Source organism: Chiloscyllium plagiosum, chromosome 9 (genome assembly GCF_004010195.1).
Source record: "Chiloscyllium plagiosum isolate BGI_BamShark_2017 chromosome 9, ASM401019v2, whole genome shotgun sequence".
NCBI classification, from domain to species: domain Eukaryota; kingdom Metazoa; phylum Chordata; class Chondrichthyes; order Orectolobiformes; family Hemiscylliidae; genus Chiloscyllium; species Chiloscyllium plagiosum.
Window position 1 is genome coordinate 68,159,898 of NC_057718.1, and position 17,828 is coordinate 68,177,725.

The 17,828-nt window shown below is 41.8% G+C and overlaps 1 protein-coding gene across 2 annotated transcripts in view; it reads left to right on the forward strand.

Moving 5' to 3' along the window:
- The window catches only part of arid1b (AT rich interactive domain 1B (SWI1-like)), a 583,262-nt gene that overhangs the window by 553,306 nt on the left and 12,128 nt on the right, over nt 1-17,828 (forward strand). The gene's annotated exons all lie outside the window — the stretch shown is intronic.

The window sequence follows — 17,828 nt, forward strand, 5'->3', positions numbered from 1 at the left end:
TGAAAATTTGTCCATTTGAATTAGTTTGGAATTCGGGCTTAATTATGTTGGTACCGATATATTATCAGTACTTTTCATAGATTGAATGTTAAAACAAATGCACTTTTTATGAGTTTGGATAGTTTGTAAGTGATATAATGTGATGGGATTTATTTTAAGCAGCATTTGTAATTAATATTTTATTGTTAAATGCTGCCGTGCCAGATTTTTTTTTTATGCAAAAGGTTGCATCCTGTGAATGCTGAAATATTTTTTAACCCCAGATGAAATTCTTGGAATGCTTAAAAGTAAAATATTTGAGCAAGGTTACCCAAAACTGAAAAAAGTAGATTTTCTGCTGGTCAGACAGTTTTTTTTTGTGAATATATGTGTAATTTGTGCAAAGGAATCCTGCAGAATTCTCATCATAACTCCAAAGCAATTACGTGAGAAATTAAACTTCCCACAGTACAACCTCACTATGCCTGGAACCTCACAAAAGGCTCATAAAACGTTTGAGACTTTGGATAGCTCTGATGAAGTTAAATAAAAGTTACACAGGAAAAGTTAGATTGTTAAATACATAGTCTTGGTCCTGAGTAGCTATTAAACAGACCCCATACTTAGTTGCTTCAAGATTCCATGCATTGCAATTGGTGATGGCCTCCCAGCTGCAGCAATTACTCGCTGTTCCAGAAGTCGCTGCTGAACGTGGGCTTCAGGGCCACGCACTTGCAAAGAAAATTAGAGGAAATGCTACCTAGCAACCCTGTCCCAAACCCATTCAATATTTTCCCTGTTGCATGCTGGACTACATTCAACTCAACCTTCCCCCCCCCCCTCCCCCACAAACTTGAACAGTTTCCTCATAGCTGAGCTTCCCAACCCACCACCAGACTTGATTTTTCTAGACCACCCAAGCTACCCTAAACACACAACTGCCCCCTTACACCCTGGCTCCCTTCCCAGCTGTCACCCTGCCTCCTCTCCTGCTGGCAGCTACCCAATTGACACCATTCCCATCTGACATCCTACGTAGCTGTCACCCTACCAGCTTAGCACCCTACTGGCTTGGCTGACACCTTTACCCCTGACTGATCTGGCATCCCACACTCTAACATAACAGTTACCTTGTGTACTTACCCTTTGACAGCAGCTGTCAAAAAGGCCGCCTGAATCTTTAAGTTTCAACAACTGACTGCTTTAAAAAGGGAGCATGGTTTGTCTTCCTCTGACAGCTGTATGCTATGAAAGAACTGTCAGAATAAATGTACAGTTCTGCATTTCTGAGGGAGCCCTGAACAGAATCTCCTCAGAAAAGTGGAGCACGCTTTTTTGTGTTAAATTGTCAGTCACCAAAATGTCATAACATGTCTGAACAGGTTGTTTACAAGATATTTATATGATATGTGAAAAGGCCAGTCGGTGCACGGATAAGGATGGATGAACTGACTGGCCTTTTCACATATAGATATTTTCTAACCAACTTGTTCAGACATTTTCAGACACATCTGCAGTGGATATGATTTGAACCTGGGCCTCCAGGCCCATGGGTAGACTCATTATCACTGCGCCATGTTGTGAGTACTCAGCTGGTCTAGCAGCTTCGCTGGAGAGAGAAGCAGGGTTAATGACTTATGTTGAATAAGACTGTTCTTTAGACTTTATCAATCCTTGCTTTTCTTTTACTCTAATTTTGACTGCTAACATAATTTCATGCAAATTTTCTTGTTTTGAGAGCCATGTTGAAATTCTTAGGAATTCATTGTTTAAAATAATGTAAATGCATCATTTTATCATTTTGCCATTTGTTCGCAAGAAGTTAAGGCTTTCAAAGAAATGCTTAGTGCTTTCGGACCCATATTGACCTTCACTAATATGAAAAAGGCATATGTTTAATGTATGCATCAGAGGAGAATACTTCTCAATTGTGGGTTTGCTGCAGTCAATGATTTTATTCTTTCACTATAACTGTCAGAATCGCCCTCCAGTTACGAGAATCATGCATCGACTTGTCATTTCAGTTTGATTTTCTGTCACTTCTCCATCAAGGGTTTGTGACGTTGACATGTCATGCTGAAGTTCTCAGCAAATAATCGAAGTTGACTTTTGTTGTTGTCCTTTGGAGGAAATGTAAAAGAAGAGTCCTCATTTGCCTTTGCTGATGCTAAACATTTCAAGATATATTATGAAAAAAAGCAGAAGATTGTCTGACATAGAAAAATAGGCAATAGAAGCAAGACTAGGTCATTCAGACCATCAAGCCTGCTTAGCCATACATGTTGATCATGGCTGATCCTCTAACTCAACGCGACATTCCCAACCCCCACCCTGTGACACCACACCTCTGGGCTTTGAGCATAACCCCCGCCCTGCATTACTGGGCCTTCACACCAAGTCACCATGCCTCGGGGATTGTGCTGCTGGCCTCTATCCTGCAATGGCTGAGACCGGGGTTTCAGGGCTGGAAACTAGCACTCCCCTCCCTTCTCCCGGACACGATATTGATAAAAATGAAAGTGTTCAGAAAAGATTTACAAGGATGTTGCTAGGTATTGAGCTATAGGTAAGATGCTGAACAGGCTGGAGCTATTTTCCTGGAGCATCGGAGGTTGAGGGGTGACCTTATAGAGGTTTATAAAATCATGAGGGGCATAGATAGGATAAATAGACAAAGTCTTTTCCTTGGGGTGGGAGAGTCCAAAACTAGAAGGATAGGTTTAAGGTGAGAGAGGAAAAATTTAAAAGGGACCTAAGAACATGGGGAAGCATTATTAATTAAGAAGAGCAGTGCAGTGCTGGAAATGGAGGATGTCTCTCAGGATTCAAGCACAGTCAGTTTGGCAAGAGCTAAGAAATAAATTGGATACAACTACATTGCTTTGTATAGTCTATAGACCACCACCTAGTGGAAATGATGTAGAGGAACAAATCTACAGGAAATTAGAGTTAACGGTCAACATTAAAATTATAACATTAGTTATAATGGCGGTCTAAGTATGGACTGGGATACTGGTAGTGCAAGGGTCAACAATGAGTGAGTGTTCCTAGATTGTGTTCAGGAATGTTTCCTATAGCAAGATGTGTCCATCCCAACAAAAGTAGATGCATTCTTGGACTAGAACCTTAGAAAGAGGTGGATGAAGTGGATCAAGTGTCAGTAGGGGAACAATTAAGAGACAATGATCAGTGTATCATAAGGTACAGGATGGCGGTGAAGGATGACGTGCAACAAACCAGAGTGAGCAAAATCAATTGGCAAGACCTGAATTCAAAGGAACAAGAATAGAGCTAGTCAGGATTGACTGAAGCAAGACTTTGGCAAGATAAACAGTGACTGAAGTATGGGTTACCTTCAAAGAATGGAAGACTCAGGTATAGACAAGATATATTCCCCCTAAGAGAAAACAATCCAGTGAAAAAAGAGGTAGAAATTAATATTAGAAAGAAAAGTGTATTTATGGCAGCAAAGCAGATAAAACAATTGAGAATCAACAGGAAAACTGAAGGTTTAGCGAGCAGGTGAGAAAGCAAATAAGAGAAATTAAGGAAGTGAAATCGCCAAAGTCCCAAAAGACCATTGGGCTGCTCTCTTATAGAGACAGCTGGATGCTGAGTTTAACCTGAGGGTTAGGCTCAGGCAAGGGGCGAGCTTGAGAAGGCAGTACCTATATGGTAACTCCAGCCAGTTCTGTATTATAAACCAACCATCCAGCTAATTGAGCTAACAGACAATCCAAAGAAAACAAGATGTGCACAAGAACATGAACATTTGCCACCATAGCTGTCTACTGATTTCCTCCTCTGGACAGCAAAAAACCCACCAATTTGAATAGGGGAAGAGAAATGTTGAGAAAGGTAGAATGGCAGTCAGAATATAGCAGAGCCACCTTGAGGTTAGATTTTAATCAGATTTGTTTTCACAAGGCAACACATCAGGTATATGACTGAAACATGAGCATGTAGGTATTACTACACTGATTATTTCAGTATTGCAGTATTTTGGCCACATGGTGGCTCAGTGGTTAGCACTGCTGCTCAAAGCACCAGGAACCTGGGTTCGATTCCATCTTTGGGTGACTGTCTGTGCGGAGTTTGCACATTCTCCCTGAGTGTTTGGGTTTCCTCCTACAATCCAACATGTGCAGATTAGGTGGATTGGGAATGCCAAATTACCCATACTGTCCTGGGATATGCAGGTTAGGTGGATTAGCCATGGGAAATGCATGGTTACAAGGATAGGGTGGGGGCAGGGGTCTCGATGGGATGCTGTTCAGAGCATTGGTGGCAACTCAATGACCGAATGGCCTGCTTCCACACTGTAGGGATTCTACGGTATGAGGAAGTATTGGGAAGGGCCTGTGACCTCTGTTAACATCACTTAATAATTCTGTAAAACTAAGACCATATCTGAAACAAAGAAAAACAGAAATTGCTAGAGAAACCGAGCAGGTCTGGCAGCCTCTGTGGAGCAAGAGACGGTGTCCACATTTCAAGTCTAGTGACCCCTCTTCAGACTGTTCTTCAGGGTCACTGGATTCAATGTTAGCTCTGTTTCTCTCCACTTAATAATTTAGGTTTCATTGTAAGGTATTTTTCTATCAATATTCACTTTCTTTTCCTTATATACGTATTTAGCATCTACTGTGCACACTTACTGTCAGGTTTTCTCAAATGTTTATATTCATGTTAATAGTAATCGCACTCTTACCGCTTGGGTCTGAGCAGGTTCTGTGCTCCCGTCCCACTCCAGAAATTTGAACACAATCCAAGTTGACAGTCCAATTCAGTTTAGAGAGAGTGCTCTAATGTCATTTGTATGGCCTCCACAGAAGTATAGAATACAAAAGTGCAGATATAGAGTTGAAACCATACAACACCGGTGAAGCCACAATTAGAGTATTGTATGCATTCTGGTCACCACCTTACAGGAAGGAAATAATTGATCTGGAGAGAGTGCAGAGAAGATTTATTAGACTGTTGCCAGGGCTGGAGAACTGTAACAACAAGGAGAGACTGGAGAGGTTAGAGTTGTTTCCCTTGATAGAGAGTTCAAAAACCAGTGGTCATAGATTCAAGCTCAGTGGCAGAAGGATTAGAGGTGATGTGAGGAAATCCCTTTCATGCAGAGGGTGGTAAGTTTCTGGAATTCGCTGTCCAAGTTGGTGGTAGAGGCATAGACCCTAACCTCTCTTAAAAAGTACCTGATCTGCTCCTTAAGTGTTGTAAACTGCAGGGCTATGGGTTGTCGGCAGGAAGATGGAATTAGAAAGGGTAACCAGGTGTTTTCGGGTGGGCCAAATGGACAACTTCTGTGCTTATTATTTCTATGGTTCTTGTTGAATGAAGTGTCCATCTGCCTACTTGGGAAGTCATAAAAGATCAGCTGGCACTATTTGAAAAGAAATCCCAGCATCACAAGTAAATGGTCTTATCATGCATCTTATTGTTGTAGATGGTATCTTGCAATACACAAATTGTTGTCAGCGTTTCCCAACATTGCAACATTGATAACACTTTAAAAGTCCTGCATTAACTGTGAAGCACTTAGAGAAGGACTGAGATCAAGGTCGATGCCATTTAATGAAAATTCCATCTTTTATGAGAAACCTCCCTCTTAAATTTGTTGCATTGGAATTCTACTGTCCAACAAATAAAGGTGCTGCAATGTTATTACTGGCCAAAGGATCTAATTACATCTTGACTACTTTATGTGAGCAGTACTATTATAATCGGGGAAGTAGGAATTTATAATGACAATGCAAAAAAAAAGGACTGCATGCATAGCTTTAAAACAGTTATTACAAATTGCTGATTTATATTATTATGTAAGAGCTTACCCCCCCACAATGCAAATATTAATGCTTTCTTTTGATTTTGTACCAAGCTAAGTGTTTATTTATAAATTTGCACAGTGCTTCAGCACCTTCCAGACACATTACTACAGGTTCTGCATTAAAATTCAATTATAGCTGATTTGTGAAATTCTGCACATTATATTATTCCATGTCTGATAAAACTGAGTCATTGAAATCATATTATGCATAAAGTTATAAGGAAAATAAAAAATCTGTTCAGCAAACATCTGTATTTCTCATCTTCCCTCCAGCCCTGACCCACCCAGAAACATGGGTACAGCATACAATACTGTGTTGACAGAAACCTGAGACAGGGATGAGAAAAAGAAGGTTAATGCATCAGAGGTCCAACTATTGGTTATGCCCATACCTTATTTGGTTTGCCATAGCTATCTGTACAGTCTATCGTTGGTTTATGTCAGCTGTCCTTTTTGTACAATGAGTATTGTTGTTCTTTGCTCTTTAAAGCCCATAAAAGTAAAATTGGCTTCAACATATGAGCTCTGCTGCATAACTGCAACATTGTACATACAGTAATATTCAGCGTAGTGAAAATGTTTCATTAAAATATGTTGTTAGTCTATTCTATTTCTCAGCAAATGTAGATGTTATTCTACAGGTTGCACAAGGGTGAAAGCGTCAGGTAGCTTCTTAAAAATGTACTAAATTCCTACTTCCCTATTTTTGTGGTCATTAGGGTCTGAATTCTATGCTGGAATACCTGCTGTTAAAGAGCTGTATCCTATCAGGCTTGTTTCTGGTCATTGGTATGGAGCCATGTAGTGACATGCAATTAATGCCAACTTTGAAAAGCCACTCGTATGCCGCTGATCTGATGGTGCACAAATCATAATATTGCTTCAAGGTCTCTGAATTGGCTGCGAGCAGCCAAGCACCATCTTCAGTGGACACAGTTTCCAAATGTTATTTGCCTTCTCTGTCAACTTATGTCAATGTTTTCTCGTTTCAGGATAAAGCTGCCTATGTGCATTATTATAAGCATGCTAGTTGTATGGATAGATATTTGATTTAGTAACTGAATGGGAAGTTTAGATAATTATGCAGTCTGTATAGTGAGTATACAAAGTGCCATAACAATCTTCCTTTGTAAAGTCCTCCCATAGGATTGCATGGAGTATATGGTGCAGAAAAAGGCCATTCTGCCCATTCTATCCAGCCCAATGTTGATCTGTCACTCAAGCCTCCATTCATTTTTTCTCACCTAAATCTATCTATGCAGTGCTCAATGCCCAGTATCTGCCTCGTTGTCTCTCCCATGATAGATGATACAATATTTTCCTTCCTTGCTGAACTGCTATCATAGAAAAGCCTTTCCTCTTGCTATTTCATTTTGCAGTAACACAATATTTCGAGTTTGTTTATTTGTGGTTGATGTGAGACATGTTCTTAAATGTAGCCAGTATCCATTTTACCCCCAAATGTCACTCGATCACTAGAAGTTGTGTATCACTGAATATAACTGAAAGGGCAACATGAAAATTCTTACACGATCTTTTTAACTGCTACAAATTTAATGGAGCCCTTCCAAGCATAGGTATTGTCAAAATAATTGTATTTATCAAGACGTTAGGTGGTGCTGTTTGTCCTAGGTACAAAAACATTGAGAAATTTGCAGTAATGTTGTTTTGTTAACCCTCAAAATTTTACATTAAAAAATCCCCTCAACTTCATCCCAGTGCATGATGCCACTTTATTATTAACTGCCATGCTTAACATATTTGCTGTTTGTAGATATCTTATTCCAATTTGAGATGAATTCACTACTTCCCTCCAACTAGAAGGGCTAGGAGGATATCATCTCCAAATCTCATATTCTTTTTCAAAGTGATTTTCTCATGTTGTAGATTTTCTTCTGTCTTAGATTATCAGGAAATTTGTTTTAAAGTGATTCAACATAATGGTGCAATATGATATCCTTAATTATATAACATACCCTATCTTACCTCAGAACTGTCAATAATCCCCTGACTGGGTGTTTTAAAAAATCAAAATGAGAAAGATGACACATAGTTGAAGTATAGAATAAGTTTGAATACCATTGCCCAAACAAATCTGAGCAATAAAACTCTCAATTTTTTTTGTATTAACAGATACTGCCACTCACAGCTTTAAAGACTGTTCACAAAGCTATTTCATTAGTAGGTCTCATAGGAAATGGAATTTAATGTCAAGTGGTCATGGACCAAATAACCTTGCTTAAACAAAAGCATTAATCGGTCTTGCTTTATTTCTCATCTATCCATTTCTGCAAATAGCAGAGATGTTATACACACGTGCCTTAACTAGGGTTAGCCAAATTGATTTGCCTTAGGTGCTAGAGTCTTGTGAAGACCTAATTTTAACAGCCTGTTTGGACCTATAATCTAATTCTAAATTGTCTAACTGAGTGATTTAACTGCTTAGTCTAAGTAAAATTACTCCCATTTGGTCAATATATTCATTTATCCGTATATTTTACAGAGTTGGTTCGAACAACACGCTTGTCAATAGAATTAATACAGAAAACAAAATGATACTAGTAACATCAGTAAAATGACAATCGTTTTGTTCACTTATCTTTGGATCAACTAACAAATATTGATGATTGCCATGACCAGACTGGTATCTGAGCCTGATTAGCATGCTAACAGTGTAATAGCAGACTTGTACAATCTTTATTGGAATGAGAGTATGCAAGTCAATCCCTTGAACCTTTATGCCATTCAAAAAGATGGTTTCACTCTATCCTAACCCCATTTGCCAACCTTAGTTCCATATCCTGTATATGGTTTGCTAACAAAAAATCCATAGATCTGAGATACCAATTGTTGTTTCTGCAGATATTTCCAGAAGCAGTTTTGCTATTAAGAAAGAGCTTTTTTTTTTATTTCTGCAATGATTTTGCCTGTCCACACTGACTAGTATCTCCATAAGGTCATCCCTCAGTCTCTGATGCTCCAGCGAAAATAGCCCCAGCCTATTCAGCTGAAACTCCCCCCAATTCCTGCAATATCCTTGTAAATCTTTTTTCTGCACCCTTTCAAGTTTCATGACATCCACCCTGTAGCAGGGAGGCCAGAATTGAACACAGTATTCCAAAAGAGGCCTAACCAATGTCCTCTACAGCCGCAAGGTGACATCACAATTCCTATACTCAATGCACCAACCTATAAAGGCAGACATGCCAAATGCCACCTTCACTACCCTGTCTACGTGCGACTCCATTTTCAAGGAATTATGAACCTGCATCCTAAGGTCTCTTTGTTTGGCAACACTCCCCACTCCAGTCCAATTGAAGGTAGGAGACACGGTGGTGTGGAGAGTTGTTTATCAAACTGGAGGCCTGTGACCAATGTTATGCCAAAAGGATCTGTACTGGGTCCAGTGCTTTTTGTCATTTATATAAGGTACTTGGATGTGAATATAGGAGGAATAGTTAGTAAGTTTGCAGATGACACCAAAATTGGTGATGGGGTAGACAGAGAAAAAGGTTATCTCAGAGTACAATGGAACCTTGATCAGATAGGCCGATGGGCCCACAAGTAGCTGATGGAGTTTAATTCAAATAAATATGAGTTGCATTTTGGTAAAGCAAATCAGAGCAGGACTTAAACATTTGATGGTAAGGAGTGTTGGAGGAGTATTGAGCAAAGAGACCTTGGGGTGCAGGTAGACAGACAGGTGAAGAAGGATTTTGGCACACTAAATAAAAACAGAACTATGAATGCTGGGCTTCAGAAGCAAAAACAGAAATTGTTGGAGCACCTCAGGAGGTCAGGCAGCATCTGTGGAGAGAAATTCGAGTTAACATTTTGGGCCTAGTGACCATTCCTCACTTTCGAGTTCTCAGGAGGGGTCACTGGACCCAAAATGTTAACTCTGATTGCTGTCCACAGATACTGTCTGACCTGCTGAGCTTTTCCAGCAATTTCTGTTTTTGTAGATGTTTGGTACACTTGTCTTTGTGCATTGGTCAGTACATTGTGTATTAGAATTGGAATGTCATGTTTTGGCTGTACAAGGCATTGGTTAGGCAAGTTTGGGAATACTGCATTCAGTTCTGGTCTCCCTGCTATCGGAAGGATGCAGAAAAAATTTACAAGTATGTGGCTGAAGTTTTACCTGCACATCCACGAATATCACTTATTGTATCCGTTGCTCCCAATGCGGTCTTCTCTACAATGGGAAGACTGGATGCCTCCACGCAGAGCGCATCAGGGAACATCTCTGGGATACCCGCACCAATCAACCCCACCGCCCTGTGGCCCAACATTTCAACTCCCCCTCCCACTCTGCCGAGGACATGCAGGTCCTGGGCCTCCTCCACCACCGCTGCCTTACCACCCGACACCTGGAGGAAGAACGCCTTAGCTTCTGCCTCAGAACACTTCAACCCCAGGGCATCAATGTGGACTTCACCAGTTTCCTCATTTCCCCTTCCCCCACCTTACCCCAGTTCCAAACTTCCAGCTCAGCACTGTCCTCATGACCTGTCCTACCTGCAAATCTCCCTTCCCACCTCTCCGCTCCACCCTCCCCTCTGACCTATCACCTCCATCCCCAACCCCATTCACCTAATTGTACTCTTTGCTATCATCTCCCCAGCCTTCCCCCCCCTCCCGCCATCCCATTTATCTCTCCACCCTGGAGGCTTTCTGCCTGTATTCCTGAAGAAGGGCTTTTGCATGAAACGTCGATTTTCCTGCTCCTCGTGCTTTTCCAGCACCACTCTGATCTAAACTCTGATTTCCAGCATCTGCAGTCTTCACTTCTGCCTAAGAGGCTGAGGCTATTTTCCTGCAGCATTGAAGCCTGAGGGGTGACCTTATAGAGGTTTATAAAATCATCAGGGCATGGATAGAGTAAATAGCCACGATCTTTTTTTCCCAGGGGCGGGCAGCCCAAAGCTAGAGAGCATACGTTTAAGGTGAGGGGGGAAAGATTTAAAGGAGACTTAAGGAGCATTTTTTTTTAGTGCAGTAGGTGGTGCGTGTATGGAATGAACTACCAAAGGAAGTTGTGGAGGCTAGTACAGTTACAACATTTAAATGGCATCTGAAGGGGTATATGAATAGGAAGGGTTTAGAGGGAAATGGGACTAGATTAATTTAGAATATCTGGTCAGAATGGACAATTTAGACCGAAGAGCCTGTTTCCGTTTTGTACCGCTCCGTGACTCTATGACACAAGATTTTTAAACTTTAGACAGAATTAAATTTATCAATCATAATGCAAAATTTGAGCATGCTCATTTATGTTTCTGATCTGCAAACAATGGATTTGCTCCACAGTTTGATAAAGTGTTTCTGCTTTACACATTTAAGATAACATTGCACAAGAATTGCTGAAGTGATTCTGAAATCTGAAAATGCCAACAGAGCTTCTGCAACCAAGATAGGTCTTCCACTAGAATGAAAGTTCAAACTCCAAAAGCCTCTGTGAATCCCATGTTAAGAAAATAAGGTATTGTTTGTAACCCACTGAAAAGAAAATTATCATATTAGGCCTGCCTAATAAGAGTTACAAGCACATATTTAAAGGGACCAATAAGCTGCATTTCCTTTAAATTAAAGGGCTTTGTTGATCTGTGTCCTTTTGTTTAAAGAAACTTTGAGTCATAGAATTCTATATTTCTGAACATAGAAACAGGAGTAGGCTATTCAACCTGTCACAAAGTAGATTGATTGTCCACTTCAGTGTTTTTTTCCCCATGGAATGTCTACATCCCTTTATGTTATCGGTATTTAAACATCTGCCAATCTCTATTCTGAATATACTCAGTGACTAAGCTTCTGCAGCTCCTGGGATAGAGAGTGTTCTAAAGATTCACGATTTTGAAATGCCGGTGTTTGACTGGAGTGTACAAAGTTAAAAATCACACAACACCAAGTTATAGCCCAATAGGTTCATTTGGAAGCACTAGCTTTTGGAGCACTGCTTCTTCATCAGATGGTTGTCTAAAGATTCACAACGGCCAAACAAACAAAGCTCCTCATTGCTGATTCGAGACACCCCAACTGGGGAAACATCTTACCTTCACCTAAGACCATAAGTAATAGGAACAGGAGTAGGCTGTTCGACCCTTCAAGCCTACTCCATCATTTCAATCCATCCATTTTCTCTGTTTTTCCCCATTACCTTTGATTCTTCTATTGATAAAGATTGTATCTATCTCAGCCTTAAATATGCACAAGGACTCTGCCCCGACAACTAATGGAGTTCCAAAGACACTCAAACCTCTGAGAAACGAAATAACTCCTCGTCTCAGTCTTAATTTGGTGCACCTTTATTCAGAGATTATGCTCTCTGGTCCCAGATTCTCCCATGAGGGGAAACATCCTCTCAGTATTTACTCCATCAAGCCCTGAAGAATCCCAGTATGTTTCAGTGAGATCCCTCTCATTATTCTGAACACCAGTGAGTAGAGTCCCAACCTGTTTAGCCTTTGTTCATAAGACAGTGTTTCCATGCTGGGCATCATCTAGTGAACCTTCTCTGAACTACCTATTAAATTATACCTTTCCTTAAGGGAAGCAAACTGTTCACGTACTCCAGATGTGGTCTCAGCAGTATCTTGAACAGCTGCAATTAAATTTCCATACGCTTGTATTCTAATCTCCTTGAAATACGGGCCAACATTCCATTAACCTTCATGATTACTTGCTGCATTTATGTGCTAGCTTTCTGTGTTTCATATACAAGTACCTTTGTGTTGTAGCTTTCTGTCTATTCCTTTAAGTACTTTGTAGGTTTCAATGAGATTACCTCTCAATCTTCAAAATTCTAGAGAAAACAGACCTAATTTTCCCAAACTGTTTCATTGGGCAGTCCTGCTATCCCATGAAGTCTAGCAACCTTTTATTGCACTTCTTCTATGGTCATAATGTTCTTCTTTGAGGTAAGGGGACCAAAACTGCACTATTTCAGATGCTATATAATCAAGGGAATGGGACTGGGATCAGATTAGATTACTTACAGTGTGGAAACAGGCCCCTCAGCCCAACAAGTCCACACTGACCCGCCAAAGCGCAACCTACCCAGACCCATTCCCCTACATTTCACCCCTTCACCTAACCTGCACATTTTTGGACTGTGGAAGGAAAGATTAGATTACATTACAGTGTGGAAACAGGCCCTTCGGCCCAACAAGTCCACACCGACCCGCCGAAGCGCAACCCACCCATATCCCTACATTTACCCCTTACCTAACACTACGGGCAGTTTAGCATGGCCAAATCACCTTACCTGCACATCTTTGGACTGTGGGAGAAAACCGGAGCACCCGGAGGAAACCCACGCAGACACGGGGAGAACGTGCAAACTCCACACAGTCAGTCGCCTGAGACGGGAATTGAACCCGGGTCTCTGGCGCTGTGAGGCAGCAGTGCTAACCACTGTGCCACCGTGCCGCCACAGAAACGTGGCTTAGGGATGGGCAGGACTGGCAGCTTAATGTTTCAGGATAGAAATGCTACAGCTACAGGAAGAATAGAAAGGGAGGAGGGGGAGTGGCATTTTTGATAAGGGATAGTTTTCGAGCTGTGCTGAGGGAGGATATTCCAGGAAATACATCCAGGGAAGTTATTTGGGTGGAACTGAGAAATAAGAAAGGGATGATCACCTTATTGGGATTGTATTATAGACTCCATAATAGTCAGGTGGAAATTGAGAAACAAACTTGTAAGGAGCTGTCCGCTATCTGCAAGAATAATAGGGTGGTTATGGTAGGAATTTTAACTTTGCAAACATAGACTGGGACTGCCATAGTGTTGAGGGTTTAGATGGAGAGGAATTTGTTAAGTGTGTACAAGACAATTTTCTGATTCAGTATGTGGATGTTCCTACGAGAGAAGGTGTAAAACTTGACCTACTCTTGGGAAATAGGGCAGGACAGGTGACTGAGGTGTCAGTGGGGGAGCACTTTGGGGCCAGCGACCATAATTCTATTCGTTTTAAAATAGTGATGGGAAAGGATAGACCAGATCTAAAATTTGAAGTTCTAAATTGGAGAAAGGCTAATTTTGATGGTATTAGGGTGGCACGGTGGATCAGTGGTTAGCACTGCTGCCTCACAGCACCAGGGTCCCGGGTTCGATTCCAGCCTCGGGCAACTGTCTGTGTGGAGTTTGCACATTCTCCCCGTGTCTGCGTGGGATTCCTCTGGGTGCTCCGGTTTCCTCCCACAGTCTAAAAATTTGCAGGTTAGGTGGATTGGCCATGCTAAATTGTCCAAAGTGTTAGGTACATTCGTCAGAGGGAAATGGGTCTGAGTGGGTTACTCTTCGGAGGGTAGGTGTGGACTTGTTGGGCCAAAAGGCTGTCAGGAATCTAACTTTTGAAAGTTGATTGGAGGCAGTTGTTCGCAGGTAAAGGGACGGCTGGAAAATGGGAAGCCTTCAGGAATGAGATAACGAGAATCCAGAGAAAGTATATTCCTGTCAGGGTGAAAGGGAAGGCTGGTAGGTATAGGGAATGCTGGATGACTAAAGAAATTGAGGGTTTGGTTAAGAAAAAGAAGGAAGCATATGTAAGTTATAGACAGGATAGATCTAGTGAATCCTTAGAAGAATATAAAGTAAGTAGGAGTATACTTAAGAGGGAACTCGAGAGCAAAAAGGGGACATGCGATAGCTTTGGCAAATAAAATTAAGGAGAATCCAAAGGGTTTTTACAAACACATTAAGGACAAAAGGATAATGGGGGAGATACTAAACAAATATTTTACATCAGTATTTACTGTGGAAAAGGATATGGAAGGAAAATAGATGGTGACCTCTTGCAAAATGTCCAGATTACAGAGGAGGAAGTGCTGGATGTCTTGAAACGGGTAAAGGTGGATAAATCCCTAGGACCTGATCAGGTGTACCCGAGAACTCTGGGAAGCTAGAGAAGTGATTGCTGGGCCTCTTGCTGAGATATTTGTATCATCGATAGTCACGGGCGAGGTGCCGAAAGACTGGAGGTTGGCAAACCTGGTGCCATTGTTTAAGAAGAGCGAGAAGGACAAGCCAGGGAACCAGTGAGCCTGACCTCGGTGGTGGGCAAGTTGTTGGAGGGAATCCTGAAGGACAGGATGTACATGTATTTGGGGAAAGGCAAGGTCTTATTAGGGATAGTCAACATGGCTTTGTGCATGGGAAATCATGTCTCACAAACTTGATTGAGTTTTTTGAAGAAGTAACAAAGAGGATCGATGAGGGCAGAGCGGTAGATGTGATCTATATGGACTTCAGTAAGGCGTTCGACAAGGTTCCCCATGGGAGACTGATTAGCAAGGTTAGATCTCATGGAATACAGGGAGAACTAGCCATTTGGATACAGAACTGGTTCAAAGGTAGAAGGCAGAGGGTGGTAGTAGTGGTGGTGGTGGTGGGTTGTTTTTCAGACTGGACATCTTTGACCAGTGGAGTGCCACAAGGATCGGTGCTGGGACCTCTCCTTTTTGTCATTTACATAAATGATTTGGATGCGAACGTAAGTGGTGCAGATGACGCCAAAATTGGAGGTGTAGTGGACAGTGAAGAGGGTTACCTCAGATTGCAACAGGGTCTTGACCAGATGGGCCAATGGGCTAGGAAGTGGCAGATGGAATTTAATTCAGATAAATGTGAGGTGCTGCATTTTAGGAAAGCAAATCTTAGCAGGTCTTATACACTTAATGGTAAAGTCCTAGGGAGTGTTGCTGAACACCGAGACCTTGGAATACAGGTTCATAGTTCCTTGAAAGTGGAGTCGCAGGTAGATAGGATAGTGAAGAAGGCATTTAGTATGCTTTCTTTTGTTGGTCAGAATATTGAGTACAGGAGTTGGGAGGTCATGCTGCAGCTGTACAGGACATTGGTTAGGCCATTGCTGGAATATTGCATGCAATTCTGGTCTCCTTTCTATTGGAAAGATGTTGTGAAACTTGAAAGAGTTCAGAAAAGATTTATAAGGATGTTGCCAGAGTTGGAGGATTTGAGCTATAGGGAGAGGCTGAACAGGCTAGGGCTGTTTTCCCTGGAGCGTCGGAGGCTGAGGGGTGACCTTACAGAGGTTTACAAAATTATGAGGGCCATAGATAGGAATAGGAAGGGTTTGGAGGGATATGGGCCAGGTCCTGGCAGGTGGGACTAGATTGGTTTGGGATATCTGGTTGGCATGGATGGGTTGGACCAAACAGTCTGTTTCCATGCTGTACATCTCTATGACTATATGTAATTGAAGCAAGGCTTCACTATTCCTGTACTCAAATCTTTTTGTGATAAAGGCTGACAAATAGGTAAACTTCCGACCTACTTGCTGCATTTGCATGTAACTTATTGATGAGGGAATTCATTTGCCTATGTACATCTATGCATTCTAGTCTCTTACCATTTAAGAAGTAGAGCTGAAAATGTGTTGCTGGAACAGCGCAGCAGGTCAGGCAGCATCCAGGGAACAGGAGAATCAACGTTTCGGGCACAAGCCCTTCTTCAGGAATGAAGAAAGTATGTCCAGTAGGCTAAGATAAAAGATAGGGAGGAGGGACTTTGGGGGGGGAGGCGTTGGAAATGCGATAGGTGGAAAGAGGTCAAGGTGAGGGTGATAGGTCAGACTGGGGTGGGGACGGAGAGGTCAGGAAGAAGATTGCAGGTTAGGAAGGCGGTGCTGAGTTCGATGGATTTGACTGAGACAAGGTGGGGAGAGGGGAAATGAGGAAACTGGTGAAATCCGAGTTCATCCCCTGTGGTTGGAGGGTTCCTAGGCGGAAGATGAGGCGCTCCTCCTCCAACCGTCATGTTGTTATGGTCTGGCGATGGAGGAGTCCAAAGACCTGCATATTCTTGGTGGAGTGGGAGGGGGAGTTGAAGTGTTGAGCCACGGGGTGGTTGGGTTGGTTGGTCCAGGTGTCCCAGAGGTGTTCCCATTTAAGAAGTACATTGCCATCTGTTTCACTTATTAAATGGATAACACCTCAATGATTTGGTCATTGAATCTTTTTGAAAGTGCTATCCAATTAATTCAACTTCTCTGTATTTTCCTCGTAACAATGCAATTTTCATTTGAGCAATTTTCTTTTCCTTTTCAAGTATTTCTCCAGTTCTTTTTTAAATGTTGCTATTGAATCTTCTCCCATCTCTGCTTGATGCTCTAATTTCTCTATCTTTTCCACATAATTGAAGTCTTTCAATTCAGTGTTGAATAAATTTTGTCTGTCACCCTTCTAAAGTATGGTGACCTGAATTTGACATTCCAACCAAAGGCTTATCTTAATTTTCTTGTCTCTGGGTTGTATGCTTCTATTTGTGAAGCCTCCCTGTTTAAAAAGGGAGTAAGGCAAAAGACAGAAAACTACAGGCACATTAGCCTAACCTCGTTCATAGGTAAGATTTTGGAGTCCAAAGTGAAGGATGAGATTTCTGATTACTCGGAAGTGTATGGTAAATTAGGGCAAAGTCAACATGGTTTCATCAAGGGGAGGTCATGCCTGACAAATCTGCTAGAATTCTTTGCGGAAGTAACAAGCAAGTTAAACCAAGGAGAGCCAATGGATGTTATCTACCTGGACTTCAAGAAGGCCTTTGATAAGTGCCGTACAGGAGGCTGCTGAATAAGATCAGGGTCCATGGTATTGGAGGCAAGGTGCTAACATGGATAGAAGATTGGCAGTCTGTCAAAAAGCAGAGAGTAGGGACACCCTTCTCAGGGTGGCAGCCAGTGACAAATGGTATTGGGAGCACAACTTTTCATTTCATACATTAATGATCTAGATGAAAGAACTGAGGGCATTCAGGTTATGTTTGCAGATGATACAAAGATAGGTAGAGGGGCGGGTAGTATTGAGGAGTTAGGGAGGCTGCAGAAGGATTTGATCAGGTTAGGAGAATGGGCAAAGAAGTGGCAGATGGGATACAACGTGGGAAAGTGTGAGGTCCTGCACTTTGGTAGGAAGAATAGAGGCATGGGCTATTTTCTAAATGGGGAGAACATTCAGATGTCTGAAGTACAATAGATTTGGGAGTTCTAGAC